Source organism: Podarcis melisellensis, assembly GCF_964234715.1.
Source record: "Podarcis melisellensis genome assembly, chromosome: 5".
NCBI lineage: Eukaryota > Metazoa > Chordata > Lepidosauria > Squamata > Lacertidae > Podarcis > Podarcis melisellensis.
This window is the reverse complement of record NC_138537.1, coordinates 99900960-99906959: the sequence shown is the minus strand read 5'-3', so window position 1 is coordinate 99906959 and position 6000 is coordinate 99900960. Positions and strand designations below refer to the sequence as shown.

The window sequence follows — 6000 nt, the reverse complement described above, 5'->3', positions numbered from 1 at the left end:
TCCACTGCCTCTAAGGGCCTCTGCACTTGTTGCTCATTATCTGCTTTTGGCTTAAAATAGCTTTTATGTGCAATGTATATTCTAGCCACTGTCATTTTTAAGTTCTCGTTCTAAACATGAGAAATAGAAATTATTCTTTTGGTGTTCGGGTAAAAGTGCCCTTAGAGGATGAAGAAGCAAAACTAGGGCACCATCCAGAATTTAAACAACATGCCCAAAGGATAGGCAGCAAGTCTGAACTGCAGGAAACTGGTTCTCCCTCCTGCGTTCCAGTCCGGCGCCATGGCCACATCCCCCCCCCCCCGAAATAGATCTGAATGAGATTAAAGAAATAAATTTCAAAGGCAGAAATAGTAAAGCAGACAAAGAGGCTTCTTTAATTACTACACAGAGAAGAATCCTCTGTCCGTTGCTAGATCTTACTCACCACTCCCCATCCTTGGTAAACCCTCAGTAAGCCAGAGGGAAACTCCCATGTTGACTGATTGTTAATTGTAATGCCTTTTTAGAAAGGTGATGGGAGGGAGAGATATCTGGGGGCAAGGAGTTTTTTGCTTTGCCTTGTTTTTTGTAGTGCAGCCTGATCCTCTCCATGCTTACTTGGAAGTTAAGCCTTGCTGAGTTCTACACAACCTAAACCACGTATTGAATTGAGTAGCTTTGAAGGAGAGAGAAAATGTTTATTTTTGTCACAGGTTTTTAAAAAAGATTATCACCAGCATCATAATTTATATAATGCTTTACAGTGTTCAGTGGGTGTGATAAACACTATCTTGTTACAACCTCATGATGACCCTGCAAGAAGCTGAGGCTAGAGATGGCCCGAGACCACCTCTTGAATATAGGTGAGATTTGAAGCAGGCAGTTATCGCTCTGGAGTTCAGCCTTTTATCCACCACATTTATCTCTACATTTCACACCCTTCTGGAACTAGAATTGCCATCTCTTTTCTAATGTCTTTTTCTATGCCTTTATAAACTTTATTTTAACCATCCTGCCAGATTGACTAGAAGGCCACCATTGTTCTGTTTCTAATGGCAGCAAGGTGAGAGGTGTGACTGGTCGCTCCCAAGGAGCGCATAAAGGCAATGGCCAGCCCCTTTTGTCTGCACTGAGAAGCAAACTGCCTCTGAACAGATGGCCACGCCCTTACCCCCCCCCCGTCCCCCACCGACACTGACAGACCCACCATCCATGAATCTCTATCTCTCTGTGGTTTCATATGTGTCATGTAAGCCAGTGGTCATCACTATATCTTGAATTCCATCAGTCACGTGCACATTTTGTGAAGAAAAAGAAGAGGAGGAAAAGAAGCTTTCTTGCTAAAGTTCAGTTTGTCAGCCTGCTGTTAACAACACAGGTGCAAGTCCAGTCAAAAGGGTAGTTGTCAACTTGAATTAAAAACCAACAAACACAGAATTTCTGACCTGTCGGCCATTCACCCAATCATAACAAAGCTTACTACCTTCTGCTCTGATTGTTCTCTATCGCTCCAGCCACTTTCTTGCATGGAGAAATTCCACATCCACCAAATTATTAACTGTTTGGTCGCTCCACCCCTGCAACACACTCCTTGCTTGCCATCCATGGTAGAAATGAGGAAGCAGGGGCAACAGCTGTGAGGAAATAACATGGCATTGGGACCCTGCCCCATATTCCATAACATAATGACCCCTGTATAGAACATTGCAAAAAAGGACTGTCCATGCAGAGAGTGTGTTGAGTCAGGGGGTGGGGAAAGGTGAGGGGGAGAGCCCCACAGCTGCACAGCACACAATCTTCCGCCAAAGGATTTCAGGTTATAAATCTGGGAGAGAAATTCTGGAAAGCTGCTGTCAGTTAGAGTGTCAGCTCTAGGCTAGATGGACCACCAACCTGCTCAGTATGAGACAACAATTTTTTATGTTTGTTCAATATATTGTGTATGTGTTGCTTGTGGGTTCTTTCTATGGGGAAGCTTTATTTTGTTTCTCTTCTCTTCATAAAAATGTAAAGCATTGGAAATAATGCTATCGGGATTGTTTTCAAATTGCAAACCACACAGCCAGGCACCACTGACTGTAACTTATTTTAATTCTGAATTTGTGGTTCTGATTTAGCTGGAACGCTATGTGAGTGAGCACCACTGACCTCAACGACAGGCTTCTGCAGAAACGAGACACCTAGCTTCCCATCTCAGGGTTGCACACTTAGCACCCTCCAAACTACGCCCGGTATCTTGCTATCAGGGCAAAGTCGGTCTTGCTGGGACGTCAACCCCCCGGAAGTCGATCTGACCAGTCGATCTGGCTCTGGCCAGCCCCCAAAGCCCGCAAGGCCAAATCAGCGGCTTCTCTCCCGGTCGGGCCCCGCCGCGCTCGCGGGCCGGGCGACGCACCAGCGCCGCTTGCTTGCTTGCTTCCTTCGCGCGGGGCCCGGCTCTTTGCTTCTGGCTGCCTCGGTCAGAGAGCGAGCAAGACGCGGCCACGATCGCAGTTGGGCAGGCGCGTCAGGCCGGGCGGAGGAGGCCGCTCTCTCTCTCCCCTTCAAGTTGCCTGCCTGGCCAGTGGGCGAGCCAGGAAGGGCAGGCGAGCGGACGAGACCCGTAGCGAGGGAAGAGGCAGCTCGGCCGTCGGGGTGCGGCGGCTCCGCTTGTGAAGATTGTCTTCAAAAATAAAAATCCCGCCGATGAAATCCGCGGGGTTTCAGCTGCCGCGAGGTGAGGGAGCGGAGGAGGAAGAGGAGGAGCGGCGGCGGCGGCTCCGCTGGGCCACATTGTAGACGCCATGCTTGTGGTTACCCTTTTGCGCGGGGCGGCGAAGAGCTGCAACTGCGCCTCCTCCGCCTCGGGGATTCAAGCGCAAAGGCAGAAAAGGCTTCTCGGCTCCGGGCGAGGCAACAGCAACTGGGCGGCCGCTTTCTCGCCCTCCCGGCCCTTCTCCGCCAACAACCACTAAGCTGGGCGGGGCGCCCCGCGCAGCCCGAGAGGGCAGCCCAGTTTACTCGGGAGCAGGCGCCGCTGGTTCCAGTGGGGCTTACTTCTAAGCAGGCGTGCCCTCCTCGGAGCTCCCTCTCGGCCGCCCGCGTCCCATTTGCTTTGCGGCTGAGGCGCGAGAACCAGACCCGGGCGCTTGTTCCCCCTCAAGCCTCCCGAAGCCCCGCTTGGCGCGCTCTGTCTCTGGCCCGAGAAATCCTTCCCGGCGGCAACGCTGGTTTCCTTTCATGAAATGGGGCCTCTTCCCCGTCCACGCGCCTTCCAGGCGAACCTGGCTCTGCTCTTTTCGCTGACGGTGCATGAAGCAATGTTTAGATCCCCGGATTTTTTTGGGGGGGGGGGATGACTGTAACGAGCGGGGCGCGGCGTCTCCGTTCGTGTGGCTTGTCGGCTCCGTGAGGGGGTTTCTCGAGGAAACGTGGCCTGGAGAAAAGAGGCGCTTGGGGGTCTTCGGTTCGCCTCCGTTTCGGGCTCGAGCCCAGGAAACGGGGGCGCCCTGGACTCCTGGCAGGAAGACGAGGAAAGCGGGGGGGGGGTATTAGAGAAAATCACTGCGGGGGCTTCTGCCCCCTTTCGAAGCAGAGCCCCAAGGCCTGAGCTGCGTAGCGGCGCCCGAGAGCCCCTTCAGAAATGGGGGCGAGGAAACAGGATGGTTTTCTGCCTGCATTGGAGGGTAGGGCGAGAGGGACCCCCCAATCCTGGCCAGAACCCCCTTTTATCCTCACCCCAACCCCAGCAGGTGAGCCAGGCTGAGAGAGAGTGACAGGCCCAAGGTCACCCAGGGAAGCTTATGGGGGGGGGGTCAAAAGGCCATGCAACCTGTTGACATAGTTTTAAATTGTGTGATTTCACTTTTTCATTACAGAATTATTAAAAGTTGCTACTCCTGTGATTACTTGTCCAGTGGGGTGGGGTGGTAGAAATGGGTACTTGCGGCACTGAGCAGCCTCTTAACTGAAGGTAGATGCAATACAGTGGTACCTCTGGATGCAAACGGGATCCGTTCCGGAGCCCCATTCGCATCCTGAAGTGAACACAACCCGCGTCTGCACGTGCGCGATTCGTCGCTTCCGCGCATGCGCATGACATCATTTTGTGCGTCTGTGTATGCGCAAGTGGCAAAACCCAGAAGTAAGGCGTTCCGTTACTTCCGGGTCGCTGCGGAGCATAACCTGAAAATGCTCAACCCGAAGCTACTTCAACCCAAGGTATGACTGTATAAGCAGAACTGGTGGATATGCATTTAGTTATTTTTCTTAAATTTATATACCACTTGAGGTAGAAAACCTCAAAGTGGGGGCCCATCTGAGCAGGAGTCAGTGCCAGAGGAGACAGACACACCCACAGCTTGTCACTCAATGTTATGCATATTTGTCCAAAATATGTCCTACTGAGTTTAGTGGGGTTTACTCATATGGGTGTGATTGTAGATGCCAGTACAGTGGTACCTCGGGTTAAGTACTTAATTCGTTCTGGAGGTCCGTTCTTAACCTGAAACTGTTATTAACCTGAAGCACCACTTTAGCTAATGGGGCCTCCTGCTGCTGCGCTGCCGCCGCACAATTTCTCATCCTGAAGCAAAGTTCTTAACCCGAGGTACTATTTCTGGGTTAGCGGAGTCTGTAACCTGAAGCGTACGTAACCTGAAGTGTATGTACCACTGTAGTCACATATTCCCCCACACATTCAGGAAGCAATTGCTGATATTTACAGCTCCACAAGCTTTCCCCTCAACCCATCTTTGAAAAATATTCTTTCTTGATAAAATAGAAAGGACAAAGAGAGTAGACTAGAACTTTGTGGAAATGGTTTTACTATTCATATGTTCACATTAGTCATTTGAGAGGACTCCAGACATAAAAAGGGATGGTTGGTCTGCTGGAATGGTTTACTTCATCACATTTGTAAAGGTAAAGGACCCCTGACAGTTAAGTCCAGTCTCGAACGACTCGGGGTTGCGGCGCTCACCTCACTTTACTGGCCAAGGGAGCCGGCGTTTGTCCAAAGACAGTTTTTCTGGGTCATGTGGCTAGCATGACTAAGCCGCTTCTGGTGAAACCAGAGCAGCACATGGAAATGCCGTTTACCTTCCCGCTGGAGCAGTACCTATTTATCTACTTGCACTTGACATGCTTTCGAACTGCCAGGTTGGCAGGAGCAGGGACCGGGCAACGGGAGCTCACCTGTTGCGGGGATTCGAACCACCAACCTTCCAATCAGCAAGCCCTAGGCTCAGTGGTTTAGACCACAGCACCCATGTCCCCCATCACAATTGTGTATCCCACCTTATTTCTAGGGCAGCCAGGGCAGCATAGTTGGGAACACCTCCATCTTATCCTATCAGTCCCGTAAAATGCGATAAGGTAAAAGGTAGTGTGACTTTGATAAGAACACTTCCTGGTAGTTTGTTTTAGTGACTAGGTGGGTGGAGTAGGGTTAGATCAGGAAAAAAGCCATTCTGGCCAGCCTTCATGTCCTTAATTGTAGCTTGATCTGCTGAAATAAGCAGGTGAAGCTTTCATGGCATGGAGATAAGAATTTCCCCTGCTAATCTTTACAGATCTTGCTGCTGTTAAAGCCATATAAGCAGGGACCTGTTTTGAAAAAGTTGGCAAGACTTTTAATGGTTGTGTGAATATGTGCCATTTGGATTTTCTGCCTCAAGTAACAAAATGTCTTTGTCCCAGAACAGATTTTTATAAGGTTGCCCTTATAGCAACTTATTTAAGAATAGCATTATTGGAATACTTTTGGGTAGGTAACTTTAGTTATACAGTCTGAGGTTTAGTGTTGCCACCAAAATCCTACTGTTGCTGGGATCATAGCACAAGGCAGGCATGATCACCCCCTAAAAAGTTATGTGATTTTTAATGAGGTCTAGGTCCAGGGCCATCTTTACCCGGGGTGCAAGGCGTGCAGGGCACCTGGGTACCGAATTCTGAGGGGCGCCAGGCACCCGCCGCTGCAGCCACCTAAGCGTATTGTATTGAGCTGCTATGGGACAGCGGGGTCAGTGGCACCTTTGA

At 50.3% G+C, this 6000-nt stretch overlaps 1 long non-coding RNA gene across 1 annotated transcript in view; it reads right to left on the bottom strand.

Moving 5' to 3' along the window:
- Window positions 1-351: 351 nt before the first annotated feature.
- LOC309371027 overlaps window positions 352-6000 on the bottom strand; it is a 176986-nt gene continuing 171337 nt past the window's right edge. The window contains exon 2 of the long non-coding RNA XR_014168793.1: window positions 352-2099. This is a non-coding gene — a long non-coding RNA (uncharacterized lncRNA). The remainder of the gene's footprint in view (window positions 2100-6000) is intronic.